The sequence below is a fragment of the Terrapene carolina genome, unplaced genomic scaffold, assembly GCF_002925995.2.
Source record: "Terrapene carolina triunguis isolate 2854851 unplaced genomic scaffold, T_m_triunguis-2.0 Scaffold231, whole genome shotgun sequence".
In the NCBI taxonomy this organism is placed as follows: domain Eukaryota; kingdom Metazoa; phylum Chordata; order Testudines; family Emydidae; genus Terrapene; species Terrapene triunguis.
In genome coordinates, this window is record NW_020664582.1 from 20198915 (window position 1) to 20222115 (window position 23201).

The 23201-nt window shown below is 44.4% G+C and overlaps 1 protein-coding gene across 2 annotated transcripts in view; it reads left to right on the forward strand.

Moving 5' to 3' along the window:
* Positions 1-1025: 1025 nt before the first annotated feature.
* The window catches only part of MYO1C (myosin IC), a 111881-nt gene continuing 89705 nt past the window's right edge, over positions 1026-23201 (forward strand). The window contains exon 1 of one of the 2 annotated variants that reach the window (XM_024194392.3): positions 1026-1092. The gene's annotated coding sequence lies outside the window, so the exon portion shown is untranslated. Of the gene's footprint in view, positions 1093-1258; positions 1408-23201 lie in introns of those variants that run through there. The other variant, XM_024194391.3, reaches the window with a different exon arrangement.

The window sequence follows — 23201 nt, forward strand, 5'->3', positions numbered from 1 at the left end:
ACATGAAATATATGGCAGAATGCGGGTAAAACACAGAGCAGGACACATACAATTCTCCCCCAAGGAGTTCAGTCACTAATTTAATTAATGCATTATTTTTTCATCTGCATGGAAGCATGTCCTCTGGAATGGTGGCTGAAGCATGAAGGGGCATATGAATGTTTAGCATATCTGGCACGTAGGTACCTTGCAATGCTGGCTACAAAAGTGCCATGCGAACGCTTCTCACTTTCAGGTGACATTGTAAATAAGCGGGCAGAATTATCTCCCGTAAATGTAAACAATGTTGTTTGTCTTCGCGCTTGGCTGAACAAGAAGTAGGACTGAGTGGACTTGTAGGCTCTAAAGTTTTACATTGTTTTGTTTTTGAGTGCAGTTCTGTAACCAAAAAAAACAACAACTACATTTGTAAGTTGTACTTACAGGATAAAGTGATTGCACTATAGCCCTTGTATGAGGTGAACTGAAAAACATTACACCGCTACCTCAATATAACGCGATCCGATATAACACGAATTCGGATATAATGCAGTAAAGCAGTGCTCCGGGGGGGGCGGGGCTGCGCACTCCGGTGGATCAAAGCAAGTTCAATATAATGCGGTTTCACCTACAATGCGGTAAGATTTTTTGGCTCCCGAGGACAGCGTTCTATCGAGGTAGAGGTGTATTTGTTTATCATTTTTACAATGTCAGATGTGTAAAATGTAGCCCAGTTTAGCATGAGGATGCTTGGTCAATGCAGGTTATTTTCATGAACTGAAGTAAACTTTTTAGAAGAGCCCCTATGGCCCAATTTTTATTTAGCATGTCCAGTGTAAACAAGCTCTTCATTTGCTGCTAAGGAGGCAAGAGCTAAGCTGTCAGGTTGGAGGGAAGGGGGTCTGGAAGCGGATCCATCGTTTGGCAGGCTCTAGCCAGAGTAGGAAGGCGTGAGGCGCTGGATGGGTGGGTCTCAGGCAGGTATTTCCTTACACTCCTGGCTTCTGCCATGTCACAGTCCAGCGCGGGTTAAAACCCGGCAGCGCCTCGGCGCGCTGGAGGGCGGAGAATCGGCGCTGCCCGGGGCGAGGCCGGCCTGGGCTAGACTCGGGGGTAAGTGAAGCACCCCCGTGCTGGTGCCGCGCTAGCGGGGAGGTGGTTTGGCTCCACAGGGCCCCGCGCCCACGTGAATTGCTGCTGCCCACGTTTCCGGGCGGCCCCTGCTCGGTCCCCGCCCAGCGCCGCGGCGGGCGGGCGGAGTGAGGGCAGCGGCTTCCCCGCTCTCTCTCCGCATGCTCCTGAGCGAGGCGGGCGCAGGCTGCGATGGGGAGCTGGCCGGGACTCGCTGTCCGCGAGACCCTCCGCCGCTGACGGGCCAGGCGCCGGCTTCCCGCGCGGGCGGGCCCGATCCCGATCCCGACCCCACAGGTGAGACGCGGGGCGCTCCGCCCGCTGAGCCCCCGTCGCCCGGCCCTGGGCGGCTGTGACGAGAGCGGCGCTTCTTACAGGCCCGTCGCTAGTGGTCCTGGGGAGGCTGAATGGAAGGAGGGACCTAGCGACCAAGTTTCACTTCCTGCGTTTGAAGGCGAGGCAATAAGCGGGGTATACTGAGGAGTTGTGTGTGTGTGTGTGTGTGTGTGTGTAACCCTTACACCGAGCGAGCCCCTGGCGGGGCGTAACTTCACCCGCCCCGGTCGCCCCGAAGAGGAGGGGACTAGACTGTGGGAGAGCCTGACCCAGACTGCTGCCAGCAGTCCCCAGCCTCTGAGAGCCAGCCACAGGTCCCATTTGATAGTTGTACCCGCATCTACTCACAAAATGAGTGTTTTGTGTCAAGATAATGTGCTCTTTTATTGAGGTTTGGGCTGCTTTAGAAATAGGTGCTCCTGGGTAATAGACATGGAAGCTGAGAGTGAACTTCTGTAGATGAAAGATATTGTTCCTCAGACCATTCAACTCTCTGAGTGGTATGGAGGTGAAGGCAAAGGGCAAAATTGCCAGTCTAGCATTTCCTAAATTGAGAATGCTTTGGTTAATTCTTTAAAATTCCAGTGTAGAATTAAAAAACAAACAAACAAAAAAAACCCTCATGGTATGTTCCTCAGATAATCCGCAAAAAATTTCACTCCAAAATGTTACAAATTGCATTATTATTCTGTTTATATTGTAACACCCTAAATTGTTTTAATTAAAACAAAGTGAAGTCCCCAAGAGGACCTGTTCTTAGTGTGAGTCTTAGGGCACGTCTTCACTACCCGCCGATCCGGCGGGTAGCAATCAGTCTATCGGGGATCGACTTACCGCGTCTAGTGAAGACACGATAAAATCGATCCCTGATGGCTCTACCGTCGACTCCGGAAATCCACTGCGGCAAGAGGCAGTAGCGGAGTCGACGGCGGCGCGGCAGCGGTCGACTTGCCGCCGTCCTCACAGCCAGGTAAGTCGACCTAAAATACGCCACTTCAGCTACGCTATTCACGTAGCTGAAGTTGCGTATCTTAGGTCGACCCCCCGCTGTAGTGTAGACCTAGCCTTAGATAGCAGGTTAATAAAATCATCTAGAGGGATGATTAAGAGATGGGTGTGGCTGAGTGCAGAAGAAAGAAGCTGATTTTGCATTTGCTGTAACAAAGGTGGTAATGGCATGTAATTTTAAAAGCTTTGTTTTATTCCTTATTATCCTAAAGAGAGAGAGAGTCTGTGTGTGTATCTATTTTAGGTAATTATATGGCTCCCATTGTGTGCCTTGGTGACAAAATGTGCTTTTCTGGAAAGGTCTTAAACTATGTTGGAATAATAATACTTTGCTCTTATTTAGCAATTTGGATACACAGATCTCAAAGTGCTGTACAAAGGAAGGTTGGTATCATTAGCCCTATTTTATAGATGGGGAAACTGAGGCACATCTTGTCCAAGATTTACACAACAGGTTAGTGTCAGAGCTGAGAATAGGATCCATGGTCCTGGCTCCCAGTTCAGTGCCCTAGTTGCTGCACAATGCTGCCCACTTCACAGTCCAGTTTGGTCAATTACATGATCATAGGATTTTTAAAATCGTAAATTGAATGATTTCAGCTATTTAAATCTGAAATTTCACTGTGTTGTAATTGTAGGGGTCCTAACCCATAAAAGCATTGGGTTTTTTTTTGCTGTACTGCCACCTTTACTTCTGCACTGCTGCTGCCAGCAGTGCTGCCTTCAGAGCTGGGTAGCTGGAGAGCAGCTGCTGCTGTCCGGGAGCCTAGCTCTGAAGGCAGAGCCGCTACCAGCAGCAGCGCAGAAGGATGGCATGGTATGGTATTGCCACCCTTACTTCTGCGCTGCTGCTGGCAGGGCACTGCCTTCAGAACTGGGTGCCCGGCTAACAGCCGCCGCTCTCCGGCTGCCCAGCTCTGAAAGCAGGGCAGAAGTAAGGGTGGCAATACTGCAACCCTCCTAAAATAATCTTGTGACCCCCTGCAACCCCCTTTTGGGTCAGGACCCACAATTTGAGAGAAACTGATCTCCCCCGTGAAATCTGTATCGTATAGGGCAGGAGTAGTCAATAGGCGGACCATGGGCTAAATCCAGACTACCTGATGCTTTTGAATGGACCCCAAAATCTTTTTATTTACTTATTATTATTTATTTTTTTAATTATTTTCTCTGGAGTCTGGACCTTGACTATATCTTGGCCAAGAAATGTGGACCTTGACAAAAAATAATAGACTACCCCGGTATAGGGTAAAAGCGCACAAAAGACCAGATTTCATGGGGGGAAACCAGATTTCATGGTCCGTGACACATTTTTCATGGTCATGATTTGTTAGGGCCCTAGTCGTAATCCCATATAAGTGGATATGATTATTTGTAAATAACAGTAATTTAAGGAAAGTATCTGACTTGTCTGCAGAAAGGGTGCATCATGTTTTAATGATTTGAATCTTCTCTCCAGTAATGTGACTGCAGTTACTTTGTATTTTTATGAGTTTGCAAAAAGAAAATGAACCTGGGAACTGGTATGGACAGTGTTGCGCTATTATAGTTAAGGAACTTTGGTTGGGCTTTTTGTACCTATTGGGAAGTGCTAAAGGATCCCCCCCCAGCCTAAGGGGAGGACCCACAGGACCTAAAACCCAAATAATTACGGGGGACAACTAATGTAAAAACAGGAACAGGAGTGCGATTAAAGGGTCAAAAGAAGGGAACCTGACGGGGACACCGAGCAGAGAACCCCGGACAGCGCCCACTGCTCCTCAAAGATGTCAAGGGAGCCAGTGGACGCCGACCAGAGGAACTCTGCCCGGATACGTGAACGGACAGAGGATCGGAAACAGGCCCCACAGTCACAGGAATGGGCAACTCCCTCCATCACTACAGATAGATGACAAATGCTTTTAGTTTTCAGTGTCTTTGGACTGACTCAGTAAAGTTCTCAGATTGATGGGGCAAGCAGTGTGTCTAGAGGTAAGCACAGCACCAGAGCAATCTGGAGAGAGTGGATTGTTCTCACATCTAGTGTTTGGCTATTTCCCCCCCCCTCAGTGTTAGATACTTGGGTACAGCCCTATGTTTTTGTGATCGCCTGTGCAGAGTAAGGCTATGTCAACACTACCACTTATGTCTGCAAAACTTATGTCACTCAGTGGTGTGAATATTCCACCGCCCAAGTGACATGAATTACGCCAGCATAAGAGCTATTGTGCACAGTGGAGATGGGAAACAGGTGAAGTCTGGGTCATCCAGTAGGTCCATAGCAGAGCCAGGGATAGAACCCAAGTCTTATGAGTTCCAGTCCATTCATGGTTTCTCAACCTGGGAATTGTGAACTGGTCCAGAGAGGTCACAACCATATCCCTGCTCTTTTATGTCTAGATGGGAGGTTCTGAATTTTTTTTTTTTGTTCTGTTGTAACATGTGGTCACAGCATGGAAAATTTTGAAAACCTAGTGCACCTTGCCTCCCCATTTGGAAGAATGAGAAGATGATTGGCACTTTTGAAAACAGCCAATGACTCCTTTAGGATAGCCTGATGTCTGGGATAGAAATTCCAGTATGTCACTGAAGAGAAAGAAGTAGAGGCACTTGCTTTAATATCCCCTCTCAGTAGATGACAGCAAAATTTACTACCTTGAGGAAACTTTCCATGCTGGTGTGAGCAGTGAGATTGGCACTCTGAGATCCCGTTTTCACGTGGCAGACAATCACAGTTAAAACCATATTTATATACAGCTGAAATGTAGTTGCAGTGAAACCAGTTTATAACATGACTTCACTCACTCAAATCATCTAAAGAACAGCTCTCTGTAAACTTATCTCGCTTCCCAACAGAAGTTGGTCCAATTAAAGATATTACCTCACCCACCTTGTGCCTTATTCAAATTATGTTAATTTCATGTTTGGAAACCTGTGTTTGAGGCTATGCAGAATTACTATTTGTGTACAGTAATTTGGGACTGGACGTTCTTCACAATGTAGTGTATCTGCATTCTACAACAAACCAGGACATGTAGACTGAAGTCAAGCAAAGTGTCTTTCTCTAGCTTTGTTGCATTTCCCCCTATCTGGTTAGTCTTCTTTTCTTTAAGCCTTGTCCACGCTGTGGTTTTTAACTGTTTGTAACCAATTAGTGACATGGTAGGCTCTAAACATGATTTGTGTCCAATCACAAACATAGTTAGTATGGTGATAGTAACCATGGCAGCTAACCTTGTCTCACCCTTTCCAGTGGTGTAGGTTCGTATGTGGTTGTCTTTGTGTAACAAAGCATAACACTCTTATGTTATGGAGTGTTGGAACCACCCTCATTGTGCCTCAGTAACTGGACTGATTGATCCTCCTGGCTCTGTCTGCTGTAGGACATTCCGGAATGCATTGGCTATGTCCTCTGGGCACTCTTTCCTTTGTTGAGGCAGTGTGGGATAGCTTCCCAGATTTTCCAGAATGTACTGACACAGACATGCTGAGACAGCAAAGTTAGGTGTTCATATGAAAACACTGACAAAGTTTGTGTTATGACAGAAGCTACTGGTGGACAGAACTCCAGCAGTCTTTGTTGTAATTATGTCACGTGTATCATGTTCTGGTGGCAAAAAAAAGCTTCTGTATTCTTCCAAGGCTGCCCTCCATTATTTCGGGGGCATTAGTTACCTTGGTCACTCAGGTCAATAACACTTGCTCTATTGCAGTTTACACAGTTCATACACTCTGGCTCACTGTGGTCTTCCCCATACCAAAATCGTCTGCCCGAGAGTGCTGGTCTCTAGAGTGCTTGGGAACACTTTCACCCAGGACAGCTGTCATAGGTAGCTTTTCTTCTGTGAGACAGCTGCTCATTTCACACACCCATTCATAAAGTGCACTTGGCTGGTCACTATCAGTTTGGACTTCACAACACTGGCCCACCAGCAGATAGAGCTCAGTCTGGCTCATTTTCTGCCCTCCCTGTAGTTCAATTCAGCAATGTATGAACACAAACTTTAGTACTTGCCTCTGCCTTCTTGTCAGATGGCACCTTGGGATGCAGCTGGGGTGCTGCTTTCTGCCCTGCTTGGCTTCTAGGCACTAAAATCAAGGAGGTGGAAAAAGCAGCAGCTTGCGATGACTGGAAGACCTAGACACTATGACTTCTGTGGCAAAGGAATTATGGGTTTTGCCTAAGAAATCCCCTAATCTTAGGCAGAAAGTGGAGGTTGTCTGGAAAAAAAACCTGCATAGTTTTTGGCATGGGCAGTTGCTGCCGAGGCACTCCAAAAGATTTTCCTGGGAAGACAGACAGAATGCTAGGAGTGAACACACAAACACAATTATGATGGCAGACAACCTGCTCTTTGGATGCATGCTGAATATTGCAAATTGCAGCTGATTAAAGAGACCATGCCTCTAACTGGTTATAAAATTATTTCGGCCATAGTGTGGATGAGACCTTTCTGTCACCAATTTACCAAAGGTATTTGAGTGTCTTCGTTTAGCAACAGTATTCTTGCATCTACCCCAAGGCTTCACCCTTATAAAGGGCAACACTGGGTACAGATCTGTTGTTTTACGATAATGTATGTTTGTAACAGCTGAACAGCTGGAGAGATGTTAAGAGTTCAGGAAAGCCTTTGTTTCACTTTTATGGAGCTATCACACTTTGCACCAGCTGAAGATCTGCCCCTAAGTGTATTTGGCCATTTAGGTAAAAAGAGCAGAGTTATCTAAACAAACGTAACAGAGCTTGAAAGCAGCAAGTGTCCCAAGGCTTTACCTGACTTTAAAAATCAATGGTATTCTTTATTTCCATTAACTAAGAATTTAACAGTTGTCTTTGGAGTTTTCATGACCACCTTCTCTTTAACTTAATCAGGACATTTCTGTCAAAAAAGGAAGTGTACACACTGACGCATTTCAACACCAGAGCACCTGACAGGAGTAGAGGACAGTAAAGTATGAAAATTCAAGTGTCTGACCTTTACTAGTATGATTGTCATTCAAAGTTTAAAAATTTAGATAAATCAGTTTCCTATAGCATAATAGTGAGACCCTGGTCTGTTTAACCTCCTAAGAAGTTAAATTTCATTGAAATAGAATAGCTGCAAACCACAGAAATAGGGGGAAATTCTTTTCCATTTTGAAATATTTCTCTGTGTAGTGCAATGAGTTGGGTTTTTTTAAACTTGCTAATGGTTACTAATTAATCTTGTATTGTACATTCTGCACTGAGTCAGTGTTTACTCAGGGAAGTAACTTTCAACAGCCAGATGTGTTTGTTAATTTTCATAACTAAAATAAGCAATTTCACAAATTACAGATCAACTTTCTGTTTAAAATAACAGTAACTGATATATATTTAAAACACTAAACAGTGGACATTACAAGCTATATTTCTGCAGTTGAAATTTCTAGTTGTAGCAATTGTTGCTGTGACCCACAATGCAGTTGTAAAAAACAAAAGATTATTGTACAGTCAGAGGTATTAAAGGTTATTAGAGACTTTCCATAGAATCCTATAAATCATGGCTAATCTACACTGGCAACGCTAAAGCACTGCCGCGGCAGTGCTTTAACATGCCTTGTGTGGTCATAGCGCTGGGAGAGAGCTCTAAAAAAACCACTTCAATGAGGGGCATAGCTCCCAGTGCTGGTGCCTTGTCTACACTGGCGCTTTACAGAGCTGCAACTTGCTGCGCTCAGAGGGGTGTTTTTTCACCCCCCTGAGCGAGAAAGTTGCAGTGCTGTTAATTGCCAGTGTAGACAAGCCCTTAGAGACAGAAAAACCTTGTTCTGTCTGCTATCTCCAGTCTTCAATAGCAGGTTGTCTTCTGTTCCAAGCACCTCGCAAACCGTTCAGAATTGCTGCTTCTGTGTACTGGGAGGGGAAGAAATGCCTACGGATCCTCCTGCCAGAAGTTATGTCTCTCGCTAAGAATTTGGATGGCAATGCAGACCACTCTTTTGTTTTGTTTTCTAGAAGCAGTGAAGGTTAACAGGGAGTGGTTTATTGTTTTTTCTGCTTAACTGTTTCTTTGTCATTTTGTGTTAGAAGAATATTATTTTCTCTTTAGAGACCACATGTGATTCACCCTTGCACCCATTGTGTTTATCAAGGTTGTAATAATAATCAGCATATATACAACAGATAATTTTCAATGCACTATACAAATGTTGCCCAGTGAATGCAAACCCTGTGAATTAGGAGATTCAGAATAATAGGGCAACTGAAAAAGTTTAGAAATCTGTAATGGAAGGTCACCTTTATAATCTGTCTCATCTTCCAAAAGGAGGAGACATTTATTAGGTGTTTTTCTGCCTGGCAGACTTTTTGAGTAAACCAAACATTGTAATGTTGCAAGACTTTATGGTATTCCCAAGGGCCTTAGAATGTTACTCTCTCATTCCCATATTAAGGGATTAGAGATCTGGAGACACAGTTCAAAAATTGTAATACGATATGAATTGAGCTTGAATTTAAACATTGTCATGCTCAAAGTGCAGATGACTTTGATGAATCTGATATACCCGATGTGGAAGAAAATGTATGCTGATAGAAAGCCAACCTGTTAGCTACTCGTATAGTATTATGGCCCCAATTCATCAAAGCATTTAATACACATGTGTAAGTCTCATTGAAGCCAGTGGGACTAAAGCAGGTGCATAAGGTTAAGCAAGTGCTTTGCTGAATTAGGCATGCTAAAGAACTGTAATGGCAATGGGAGAATGTAACAGGGTCTGTGGGACAGTGTAATTCCTCCAGTTTGTCCCAGGTCTTTCACATGTTGCATTAAATTCAACAGCTACAAATTCCTTAATACTCGACCCTCCTTTACTTTTTACTTCCTATGTACTATGTCCAATAATCTGTTTCCTATCAAAACATCCTTTAGACTGTGCCTAAGTTGGGTGTTGCCACGTACTCATAATGCAAAGAAGAACTTACAGGTGCCTTATAATAAGACAAGTCAGGGTGAATGTAAATACCTAACTTCCAACATATCCCTTTTATTTATGTATGAATTATGACTCTACTTCTTTCTAGAACTGTTTGTGAGTTTTTTCCTGCTTTAAAAGAAAATACAAATGGGTGGAGCCTGACAATATAACCCAATGGGAATGATGTTGAGGATTTTAATTCTGACCTTGCTGACTTCAGTTCAGGCTGGTAATCTGATGGATACGGCCTGGAAACAGCACCACACAGAGCCCTTGACAACAGCAACAACATCTGCTTTTGATTAAACAGGTGTAATGGTATTTCAGATCACCCCTAATCTTAATTAAAGCCAAATTCTATTCTGAAAATTGCCTGTGTAGGAAAAGCTTGATCTAGCTCCAAAAAGAGATCTTAGAGGCATTGTGGATAGTTTTCTGAAAACATCTGCTCAATATGCAGCACCTGTCAAAAAAGCTTAGCAGACTGTTAAGCTCCATTAGAAAAGGGATAGATAATAAAACAGAAAATATTAAAGTGCTGCTATATAAATCCATGGTATATCCACATCTGGAATGCTATGTATGGTTCTGGTCACTCCATCTTGAAGAAAAAAAAAAAATTAGAATTGGAAAAAGGCAACGAAAATGATGAAGGGGATGGAACAGCTTCCATAGGAAGAGAAATTAAAGAGTGGGACTGTTCAGCTTAGAAAAGATATGACGGGGGGGTGGGGGGGATATGATAGAGGTCTCTAAAATCATGATGTGGAGAAAGTGAATAGGGAAGTGTTATTTACCTCTCTACATGACACAAGAACTAGGGGTCACCTGATGAAATTAGCAGGCAGCAGGTTTAAAACAAAAGGAAGTATTTCTTCACACATTGCACAGTCAACCTCTTGAACTTGTTGCTATGGGATGTTGTGAAGACCAAAAGTATAATATTAGCCAAGATGGAAAGGGATGCAACCCCATGCTCCAGGTGTCCCTAAACCTCTGACTTCTAGAAGCTGGGACTGGATGACAGGGGATGGATCAGTCAAAATTGCCCTGTTCTTTTCATTTCCTCTGAAGTGTGTCACACTGGCCACTCTCTGAAATGGGATTCTGGGCTAGATAGATGATTGGTCTGACCCAGCATGGCTATTCTTATGCTCAACTGATTTGCTCCTTGTATATTATTCAATCAGATTTGCTTGCTTTAGTAATAAGACAGGGCTCGTCACTTAGTATTCCTGTTAGCTGAATTAGCTCTGCAGTGCTGTGGGAGTGGGAGCAGGATTCTTTTACAGCTTGCACATAATCAGCAGAACTATTAATTAATTTATAATTTCAGCGCCAGATTCTGCTCATTTACATCTGTACAACCTCCTAACTTAATGGAATCACACTTCTTGTGACAAAGTTGAGGAAAATGAAGGCTCAGCTATATGAAAGGATATATCAGAATATGTGAATGTACCTGTAGGCCTCAGCTGTGGCATGGTTTTGCCTTCTAGTTTCAGCTGTTTATAGTTCTGGTTTGTAAAGTCAATTAAGGAAAATGTTTCCTTAGGTTACTTGAAATCTTTGTCTGTACAGATGAGGACTGGTGCAGTCTGTATCATTTAGGTGTCATCTGCCTTAATAATTTTCTTAAAGGTCACTGACAGGATGATCTATACGCTTGCTGTTGTAGTAACAGTGGAGAGACTGGTTTCAGAGTGGTAGCTGTGTTAGTCTGTATCAGCAAAAACAATGAGGAGTACTTGTGGCACCTTGGAGACTAACAAATTTATTTGGGCATAAACTTTTGTGGGCTAAAACCCACTTAATCAGATGCATGGAGTGGAAAATACAGTAGACAGGTATATATACTCAGTACATGAAAAGATGGGAGTTGCCTTACCAAGTGGGGGGGTCAATGCTAACGAGACAATTCAATTAAAGTGGAAGTGGGCTATTCCCAACAGTAGAATATTAAGGGAGGAAAAATCACTTTTGTAGTGGTAATGGGGGGAATGTAATCAGGGTGGCCCATTTCAAACAGTTGACAAGAAGTTGTGAGTACCAGTAGGAGGAAATTAGTCTGGGGAGATTAGTTTCTGTAGTGACCCATCCGCTCCCAGTCTTTATTCAGGCCTAATTTGATGGTGTCTAGTTTGCAAATTAATTCCAGTTCTGCAGTTTCTCGTTGGAGTCTGTTGGAGAGACTGCCACCTATGCCTCTTTTATGCAGGGAGTAGATAAGATTAGGAGCAAATTGGAATAATGGATCCAGAATGGGAGAGGGGCAGGTTTGGCACCTTTTTGAGGCTTTTCTCAGGTTCAGGTGAATCCTGGAGTCCCTAGAAAGTGTAAAATCATTGAGATGAAAGATGTAGGGACCATATCATTGCTTACTGTGATGATAATATGAATGGGTAGCTGAGCAGTGCAAGTTAATGTGTAGATTGGTGATGTTTTCAAGCCAGCTGTTTAATTGGGAGGTATTTCTGTAGTCCCGTAGCGCAGACGCTTCCTACATCAATGGAAGAGGTTTTTACATCAATGGAGTTAATCTACCTTTCTGAGAGGAGACGGCTGGGTCAACTGAAGGATTCTTCTGTTGACCTAGCTATGTCTGCCGCCAGGGGTTAGATCAACCTAACAGTGGTGCTCAGGGGCAAAAATTTTCACATCCGTGAGCAACATAGCTAGGTTGATTTTTAAGTTTTGAGTGTGGATCAGGCCTGAGTTTGGGGAGTAGTGTCCTGATAGGAGGAGGGTAATGAAGGAAGTGAGAACAAATTGGAGAGAGCATAGTAAAATGTGATTGGAGAGACCTATTGCAGTTACCAGAGAGTGTGTGCGCTGCAGAATGGAAGCGCAGTGCCCCTTCCCTGTTTTCTTCCCTACTTGGAAATTAACAGAGCAGAGAAAAGAGGATAATGGATCTATCCCATTTAAATTAAACCAGACCACCTGCCAAGTGTCAGTGTATGCTTATGGTATTCTATGTCCAACTGGATTATGTGAGAGGCTCCTTCCAAATCTCAGTTGTTGACCATGTTTACCTGGCAGTTAGTGCTATTTAACCTTGTTCAGCTCAGAGTGAGCCGCAGTGAGGATTTTTCTGCTTGCTACCATGTGGAACAAGCTAAAGCAATGAGAATTCAGAAGATGCTTTTGTGTGCCTGTTTTTCCCCCCAGAGGCTTCAGCTAAGTTGGCTTTTTGTCATCAAGTGAAATTTTGCCTGAAATACTAATTGTCTGCCATCTGAGATAAGCAGCGTCTCTAAAAATATCTCATTGGTGTAGATGGAGGGGCACTGCTATTTAGGGCATATCAATGGAAAGGAATATTTATACAACCTGTACATTACTTTGAGAAGATCAGTTCTGCTTGTAGTAAATACCAGGAGGGATGAGCTGGAGTGCCAATGAGAAGCGCAGATGGGAAAGTAATTCAAATACTTCCTGGATGGATTGTATTTTCTAAGGGCTTGCCTAAGGGTGTGGCTGGCGCTGAAAGTCTGGCAGCACAGCGGAGCTAAAGCAGGCTCCCTGCCTGCACTGGCCCCACGTTGCTTACAGAAGCGGCTGGCATGTCCCTGCGTGGCCCCTGGGAGGGGGGAAGGTGGCTCTGCATGTTGCCCCTGCCCCCAGCGCCACCTCTGCAGTTTCCATTGGCTGGGAACTGCGGCCAGTGGGGGCGGCGCTTGCGGGCACGAGCAACACGTGGAGCCTCCTGGGCCCTCTCCCTCCAGCTGCTTCTGGGAGCGGCGCTGGGCCAGGGCAGGCAGGGAGCCTGCCTTAGCCCCACTGCGCCACTGACTGGGAGCTGCCTGAAATAAGCGTCTTCTGGCCGGAGCCTGCACCCCAATCCCCTACCCCAGCCTGGAGCCCCCTCCTGCACCCAAACTCCCTTCCAGAGCCCGCACCCCCTCCCACACCCCAATCCCCTGCCCCAGCCCTGAGCCCCCTCTATCCCCCAAACTCCCTGCCAGAGCTTGCACCCCACACCTTCTGCACCCCAACCCCTTGCCCTAGGCTCAGCCTGGAGCCCCCTCCCAGACTCCGAGCCTCTCAGCCTCAGCCCAGAGCCCCCACCCACACCCCAACCCTCTGATCCAGCCCCTGTGAAAGTGAGTAAGGGTGGGGGAGAGTGAGCGATGGAAGTAATGGGGATGGTGTGAGCTGGGCGGAGCAAGGGTGTTTGGGTTTGTGTGATTAGAACAGGGGTGGCCAACCTGGGGCTCTGGAGCCACATGCGGCTCTTCAGAAGTTAATATGCAGCTTCTTGTATAGGCACCGACTCCGGGGCTGGAGCTACAGGTGCCAACTTTCCAGTGAGCTGGAGGGGGGGGGGGGTGCTCACTGCTCAACCCCTGGCTCCGCCACAGGTCCTACCCCCACTCCACCCCTTCCTTCCCGCCCCCTCCCCTGAGCCTGCAGTGCCCTCGCTCCTCCACCCCCCCCCACCAGCCTCCTGCACCCCACGAAACAGCTGATCGGGAGGGAAGGGGAGGCGCTGATCGGCGGGGCTGCCGGTGGGCGGGAGGTGCTGGGATTGGGGTATGGGGGAACCGATGAGGGGCTGCTGACATGTTACTGTGGCTCTTTGGCAATGTAAATTGGTAAATTCTGGCTCCTTCTCAAGCTCAAGTTGGCCACCCCTGGATTAGACAGTTGGCAACCCTAGTAGTAGGAGTAAGACAACTCGAGGGCCTGGAGTCGCATGGGTGGACACATGGTTTAGAGCCCCTTAACTAGTGATCACTGAGCTTGGCCATCCGTTTGGAAAGCAAGTTCTGATTTAGCTATTTTCTAGACTTTGACTGTATTGTTTAAGATTTAGGTTTTGTTTATTCTATCTCCTAAAATAAAGACTCCAAGTGGCTACTTCTACACAGAGCCCAAGTTCAATTTGCTGAAGTGTTTGACTCTGCAGCCCCCACACCTATGTAGAAGGCACTGGGACTGTTTTATTTATGTGCTTTAGAAGGTTACTGATAATACAGTAGTCAGTAGGTTTTCTGGATTAAACTGTGCAGAAGGGATAGAGTTTGTATGTGGCTGATCTCGTGATCCATTTTCTATCCCAATAATTCCCCAGAATGTGGAATTTGTAAGACCATCAGACAGACACCTGTGCTGTCCTTGGATTGCCTGTTACATATAAAAGGAATCCTGGGAAAGTGAAGGACTCCCTGTCTGACTTTTCATCTCTGTGTGCTCTTTCTTCCCTTCCCCCTCCAATATATATTGTTGGAGGGGAACCAGAGCCGGCTGGGATAAAGTCAAACAGGAGGAATTTCTGAACATACAGAAAACGCCCATCAGCTTACTGTGCTTTGCCACTCCTCCCCCTTTGTGGAAAGTATGATTAAAGTCAGCCCTCCACCCCTGAGTGCATGAACCATGCACACACAGACGCTTATGCCAGATTCCTTTCATTCCATGCTGCTGACTTCAAGAAAGGCTTGCTGTGACAAGCTGGAAATGGGGGCTGTCGGCTCTGTCTGTAACCCTAAGGCTACATCTGTGCCAAACCTTTACCCTAAAATTTCCCACCCATGCTGTTCTACTGGTAGGAGCTCTAGTGTCGATAAGGTGCCAGCAGCCACTGGTATGTTAGGCACCATTTTGTGTAACCCTTTCAGAACTGTCTAGATAATAGGGTAGTAAAAATGTCAGTAGCCACTGCCACGATATCTATATAAGTGCTACTGCTACTCTTTCCGTCAATCAGGCCCCTAGTTGGGGGGTGGGGATGGTCACTTCTGACTCTCTTGCCCCAACATCTGGGTGGTGCCCAAATCTTGCTGCTGCTTCCTTCACAAAATGCTTACAATCTGTGTTTTGTTTTGTTTTGTTTTCTGTCTAGGCATCCTCATCTCCCACCTTGATTAACTCCCTGACACCCACATTGCCTCTCTCCCATCCATATAAAGTGCAGCTGCTGAGATCCTCTTCCTTGCCTGTCACGCAGGGACTCTGAACTTCCCCCTCGCCACCCACCCTTTGAATCCTTCCACTGTCTCCCCATTTCAGGACATCAAGTACAAGCTTCTTTTCCTTCCCTTCAAGGCCTTTCACATCTCTGCCCCCTTTGCGTGTTCACTCTTGTCTCTTATCGCAACACCTCCCCTGTCTCCCCTGCTGTGCAAATGATGCCAGCTTCATCATGTTCGTTTGTCATACAAACATCTCTGCACCTTCTTTTAGGCAGCCCATTATGTACAGTACTCAGCCTTTTAGCTTCTCCTCCAGTCCCATTTCTGCCAATTAATGATGCTCTGAGGGGTAGTGGGGAATAACTGGTATTTTGTTTATAGTTATTGCAAGAGGAATTGCACAATGTTGTTTATTTATCTAAAAATTGTGTATGTTTAATGGTAACTTTATTCTTCCCATCCCACCCTTCACAGTAGTTTTTTTTCTCTCTCTTGGATTGTGAGCTATTTGAGGAAGGGAACATGTTTCCATAAGTGTCTGTATAGCACCCGGCACAGTGGGGTCCTGATCCTATTTGAGGCCTCTGACTGATACTGTACTATAAATATTTGATATTAAATAGATGAGGTATATTTTCACGTGTGTAACACAGTTGTTACATTTTAATACATTAGCCTGTTTGCTGCCATCATAAGTTTAATGAAAAACTATAAATAGTTCATCCAGACATAGGAAACTGTAACAAGCAGAAATTGACTGAGTGTACCTGTGGATTTTCTCCCCCCGAAGCAGTATCTCCAGTGTTGAGCTTCCTCTCAGCAATGCCTTCCCAGTACTATGTTAGGATTGCAGAAGATGTCTACATGAATACATTTACTCTTCTGTAGAACCATAGGAAAACCTACCAGTATCAAGTATCTACAAAGTACTTTACAAATATGTAAGTCTCACAATAGCCCTGTAGTAGACAAGCAATGTTATCCCTATTTTAAGAGAGGGATAGATGCACAGAGGTTAAGTGATTTAACCCAAGATATCACAGCAAGTCAGTAGCAGATCAGGGAGGAGAACCCAGTAGTCCTAACTTAGTCCTCTGTTCTGACCATAGACTGTACTACCATAGAATCATAGAAGATTAGGGTTGAAAGAGACCTCAGGAGGTCATCTAGTCCAACCCCCTTCTCAAAGCAGGACCAACCCCAACTAAATCATCCCAGTCAGGGCTCTGTCAAGCCGGGCCGTAAAAACCTCTAAGGATAGAGATTCCATCACCTGCCAGTGCTTTACCACCCTCCTAGTGAAATAGTTTTTCCTAATATCCAACCTAGACCTCCTCCACTGCAACTTGAGACCATTACTCCTTGTTCTGTCATCTGCCACCATCTTCTGCAGACTAAATAAGCCCAGTTCCCATAGCCTCTCCTCATGACATTGTGTACAAGAAGAAACATACTTCCCTTTTACCCTGCTAATATTTGGGGGGAAAGTGCAGTCTGGAAGCATTGAAGTGAGAGAATGTGCTGCCAGTGCTATAACTGAGACTTCTGAAGGGGAGACTGGCACTACAAAGAGCAGCTGTCATGTTTCACCTGTGTGGCTCATTTATCATGCAGCATGTGTAACTCCAAGCGGCACCCCCATAATTGATGAGGCTTCTCTTTGCCATTTGTTTTAATTCCCAGTGGCATTATCACAATTCACAGTGATGAACTTCAATTATCCAGGTAACATAAACCAGTAGAGCTTTCTATTTTTTTTTTTTTTTATTTTATTTAATTTAATTCATTTTTGTTTTTACCTCCAGCCATACAGGAAATTTTGTTCCAACTGAACCAAACCCTCAGACTTCTCATTTTTTCCTTTTCTCCCTGAGTAGGTCAAAGGGGTGAGGTGAGTCCAGTGCTTAATCTTGCCTAATTGAAGTCAATGGCAAAACTCCAGGAACATGAGAACAGCCATATTGGGTCCATCTAGCCCAGTATTCTGTCTTCTGATAGTGGCCAGTGCTAGATGCTTCAGAGGGAATGAACAGAACATTGACTTAAGTGAGGCAGGATGAGGCTCAAAGTGTCTTACGCTTTGGCTATCATCATCTTGCAAAATCCTCAGTTAATTATAAGGGAGCTGGTAGCACCCCTAGGTTGCATAACACTTTTCCCTATAAAGGATTCTTGTGACATTTTCATTGAGAACCTCTAGCGAAGGGGTTCTCAAACTGGGGGTCAGGACCCCTCAGGGGGTCGTGAGGTCATTACATGGGGGGGGGTCGCAAGCTGTCAGCCTCCACCCCAAACTCTGCTTTGCATCCAACATTTACAATGGTGTTAAATATATTTAAAAGTGTTTTTAATGTATAAGGGGGGTCACAGTCAGAGGCTTGCTATTTGAAAGGGGTTACCAGTACAAAAGTTTGAGAACCACTGCTCTAGCGCCTCCATTCTTCACAGCAGATAATTGATATTTGGCAGTGGGGATGCTCTCAGGTTAGGGAAGTGGCTTTTCTTTGACCCAGGAAATTCCATTTAGCTTTTGCTGAGATATAAACTATTGAAAATAACCTATTTCCTTCTCTCATTTTTGCGCCTTAGGGAAAATGTTTTTGCATCCTGACAAAGTAACTACATCCATATACCCCCTAAGGCCAGGCTTGTGTCCCTGCAGCAGCAGTTGTGGACACTGTACTGGGAACACCTGGAGCTACTGGAGCAGAGCATTCGGGACAGGGGGGTTTTCTCTCTCCACTTGTGTGTATTCATTATGATAGTCTTTGCGATCACATACTATGTTTTTCCCTCAGAACCTCTGCCTTACTCAGTGCACAGGCTGGGGCAGAATTAAAAGTGTCAGGCAACTATAAATCTGGCATTTTTTAACTCTCAAGTGCTTGAATTTGCAATCTAAACATAGGTTTTGTACGTAATTATTCGCCTTCAGGATTGAGGCCCCATTGCGCTACTACAACAGGGGTGGGCAAATTTTTTAGCCTGAGGGCCACATCTGGGTATGGAAATAATATGGCAGGCCATGAATGCTCACAAAAGTGGGGGTTGGAGTGCGGGTGAACATATCTTCACTTCTACTCCGAAGAGTATACTCAGAGAAGGGAACCAACTTATCTTTACTACTGTCTCCCCTCTATCCTGCACTGAGCTCTGCCTGCCCACTCTCCTCCCAAGCTTTACAGTCACTGAATAGTGAGGGGCTTTGACTGGGTACCCCTGTTGGCCTCCCCAAGTCCATGGAAACTGGCCAGTACTGGTGGCTAATCTCAGAAAAGTTTTGAGTAGACAACACAGGGCACCAGGAATAGCCTCATTTTACCAGACCTGAAGATGCAAAGAAGGGTGTGGTTTCTACAGAAAACCAACAATTTTAATTATTAAATGGAAAAAAGTTCTCCAGCCTCTGTTATTTATTTTTATATTAAATTCAGTTTGTTTTATGCTGCCCCCATTTGTTCGTTATATCAAAGAATTTTGTAATAGACAATGCACAACTGGATTAATGAAGCTGTCAGGGAGAAGCTGGAGGCTGAGCAGCTGAGTAGTGGCCACTTATGTCTTTTGATACCTGGAAAGGTGAGGATGACAGCTTGAAATTCTGGAATAAACCCAGCAGCTGGTTGTCTCACAGTGATCTACGACAAAATAGTTAATAGTGCTGACATTTTAAATACGGCTCTCTAGATTTCAGGCTTAACCCACTGAAATGAATGAGGCAGCTCACAACTTAGATCTAGTGTTTCAGACTGGCTGCAGACTTAGGCAGACAATGCTATATAAGTTACTCTCAGTTCATGTTTTCTTCGGAATCCGAAGGGGATAGAAATATTTAAAAAAAAAAAAAGAAGAAGCAAAAGCTGAGATTCTGCTGCAGAACTTTGCATCAAGGGACAGCATCCTCAGCAAATTGTGTCTCCAAGAAATTGCAGGATGCACAAGGCCTTGCCTCTATGACATTTGGTTGGGGCAGTTGAAGTTAATCTCTGCTTTCCCATCTGCTGTTCTCATGTTGATGATCTCTCTTGATACAGGCACGGCACAAATCTATCATTTCTACAGGAATAGACTTTCTGGAACTGAACAAACAACTTATTAACTGTGTCTTGAGATTCGGTACCAAGCATCAGTAGGGAAGGCAACAATTTTAGGGATTAGAACTAGAGCTGGGACTTTGTACCAACCTGTCACTGGATACACAAGAAGCTGCTTATCTACACTCTCTGTTCATTGTCAATGTCCCAAGACTTTTTTTTTTTCTTAAATAAATTAGCTTTCACATGCTAATGACTGCAAACAGCACTAGCATGGGTTGCTTTTCTGAACTGTTTCTTAATAATCATACAGTGGGTATTGTTCAATCAAGCATCTAGATTGGCTGGGAAAAATTAAGTCCAGGGTATTATCCTCAGAAATCTGGTTGGAGTGAGTTTTGCTCAAGTTTCATGACGAAGTGTGTCATTCAGAACACAGATATGAAACTCTTCCCAGAAACAAATATATAATAAGGCAAGCACTCAAGAAATGCTACATGAGTGGAAAGGCATAAGACACTTTTAAGAGCAGACCCTTTCCTAGATGTGTAGCATTGTGATCGGGCTAAGGTTTGAGCAGCAGGTGAAGATTCCAACAGTGGGCCAGGTTAAACGGAAACAAAAAACAATCCTTTCTGGGGATTCTGACTTGATCAACCAAAGGAATATAGACCAGCAAAACCTGGTCACATTGTTCAGCTGCCGGAAGAGAATTTGTAAACTACAGACGTGACATAAAGCAGCGCTTCTATCTGCAGAACTCTATTCTGGCTTCTGGTCAGCAAACCTATCTCTCTTACTAGAGTAGCCCATCCTCTTTTAAGGCTCTGAACCTAACTATGCTCAGGTGCAGCTGATTGCTTCAGCTCAGGGAAGTGTGCCTATCCTGTCTTGGTGTTTATGTTTTGCTTATTATCGTGGTATCTGAGGTACTACATCCGCTTGTGTTATTTCAGCAGGCCTTGGCTACAATGGAAAGTCTATGGCCTTATCCCAAGACAAGAGCAAGTATGGAACTTCAAACCCATGGCCAGGAACTATAGTGGAACATTCCTGTTTGATCACATCCTGCAAAGCAGTGCTTTGTGGCATTTATTGTAGAAACGCCCTTTCATTTGCATGAGCCAAAGGACAGTCTTTCTTTAACTGGGCTTGTGGGTTTTGCATCTCAGACAGTCTGCGAGATGTATATTGCTTCAGCTACAATTACAGCATCTGAGAACAACTTGGTTTTTACATCTTTGTGAAATTTACATAACTCTTTGTATAGGCGATGACTATGTAATTGCTGAACTGTTAACCTGCTTAGCACGAGCCTACAAATCATTCAATTATGTGGAAGCACTGAGTGAGGGAAGTTCTCAGCTATTCTAGTGCCAGCTCCTCCCACTGGGTGGTGCTGCAGGACATTGGTACCTTTCAGAGCCAACAAGGACTCTCTCCTTGGAGTCCCAGGGAGAAAAATAATCATGGAGAGGTCCTGCCAGTGTGTATAAAGCAAACGTTACAGTACAATTCAAACACACAATGCAGTGTAAGGCCATCATCTACGGATTATTTTACGGCTTTGAGATTCCATTTTGCATGTGTGCTCTTTCTCTTTCCTTATTATGCCGGAAGGGATCACAGCAGCTCTTGTCAGTTTATTCTAGTTTCCCTGTGCTGCTGTGCATACATTTGGGCTGTGGGAGTAGTGCTTCTTGCTCTGGAGCGGAGTGCTGATTGAATTTGGGACATCTAGAATAGCCACAAGTTGAGTATTGCTCCTATGCCACCCTCTCCTGGCTGTGGTGAGGGGAGTTGCCAGAATACCCTATATTACTCTTTTGGAGGATAGCGAAGTGTGAAGAACCCCATTCTGAGAATTGCTTCCCTCCTCACCGCTGTTTTGTTGGTCTTCTTTTCAGATTGCAAAGAGTTTTAGTGCTGATCTGGCCTTATATAGTCATTTCCTATTATTAGAAACATTTCCCTGGGATCTTGTTGGGGGAGTAGCAGAGGGAAATCCTGTTTCCTTCATCTGAAATGCAGGGCTAGCAGCACTTTTCATACACTCCACGTCTAATGTCCATGGGATAGGGGGGTTTCATTGTAATTCAGTTTCTGGCCCCAGTCCCTTTAAAACTATTACCATTTCTAGAAATATAGAGCTCCTATTCTTGCAGGTTTCTTCCACTCAGTCACATGTGCTGAAACTTAAAGCATTGTGTGTGCACCCTGTAAAATGTGCCCAGTTTTTCTCAGCCAACTATTGTCTTTCTCTGGGTATCAAAGTCTTTTCCTAATGATTTGGAAAACTGACTCACCTCTTTGTTGCCACAGATGACATGGCAAGATGGGCATGATCCACCCTTGCCTGTGTCAGAACGGAGCCTGTGCAGGAAGCGAGTGATGATTGTAACAGCATTTGGAGAAAGAGAGGAGCAGCTTCATAATGAGGAGGGAATGGATTCTGTTTTGTGTGTGCAGACAGAATGTGTTTTTAGAGAAACAATTGGCTGCTGAAAGCACTGACATATGCACAGACCTTGGACACTTAACTTTTCCTGTGAAAACATTTTTTCCCCATAAAAGGAAGATTAGGTCCTGCCACTGGGAGGGACTGTTGAGAAAGTCACTTGTGAGGAATGCACATCAGCTGAACTGGGTCAGACTGTTCATATTAATGATTTTTTGAAATAATTCTTCTAGTAATGCCTCAGATTAAGCAGGGGAGCCACCCAACATTGCAATAAAGTAGGGTAAAGAAAACACTGAATTATTTTTTAGGCTCTTTATTATTGAGACTGGTGCAGCAATTACTGCAGGGTTCAAAATGAGTGGTGCTACTGGGACATTTCTATGAAGTTATTTGAACAGGCATCTGATTTGGCTGCAGTTTGGTAGCAACTCCCTGAACCACAAGTGTGGTGACATTTAAGCAAGAGTTGGTGGTACCTGGGATAGAATAGCCACATGCTAGTAGTGACTGATTACACGTGAGATGTACTGTTTAGTCCTGTAATATTGTATGGAGACAATTTATAAAGGAGTGGAACTTTTGTTTTGATAGACATGATTAGTGCCTGTCATGCAACTCCTGTTTTATTGATTCAGTAGGAAGCAAGGATATACAGAGTTCTTCAGGTTTATTAGGTCAAACTAGCTTCTATTTTCCAACCTAAGTATCATAGGGACACAATTGCTCTGTATGTGCAGTAGCCAGATTTAAATCTCAGTGTAACAATTGTCTTGTTTTATCTGTGCCTTTTTCTCAAAGGCGCCTACTGTCTTGGTATCTGAATGCTGAACAGCACGTAAGGAACATAAGAAAGGCCATACTGTGTCAGACCAAAGGTCCATGTAGCCCACTATCCTATCTTCCAACAGGGGCCAATGCCAGGTGCCCCAGAGGGAATGACTAGAACAGGTAATCATCAAGTGATCCATCCGCTGTTGCCCATTCCCAGCTTCTGGCAACAGAGGCTAGGGACACCATCCCTGCCCATCCTGGCTAATAGCTATTGATGGAGCTATCCTCCATGAACTTGTCTAGTTCTTTTTTTTTAACCCTGTTATAGTCTTGGCCTTCACAACATCCTCTGGCAGAGAGTTCCACAGATTGACTATGTGTTGTTTGGGAAAAAAACCTTTCTTTTGTTTGTTTTAAACCTATCATCTATTTATTTCATTTTGTGACCCCTAGTTCTTGTGTTATGAGAAGGAGTAACTTCCTTATTTACTTTCTCCCCACCAGTCATGATTTCATAAACCTCTATTATATCCCCCCTTATTGTCTTTTTTCCAAGCTGAAAAGTCCCAGTCTTCTTAATCACTCCTCATGTGGCGGTCGTTCCATACCCCTAATAATTTTTGTTACCCTTTTCTGAACCTTTTCCAA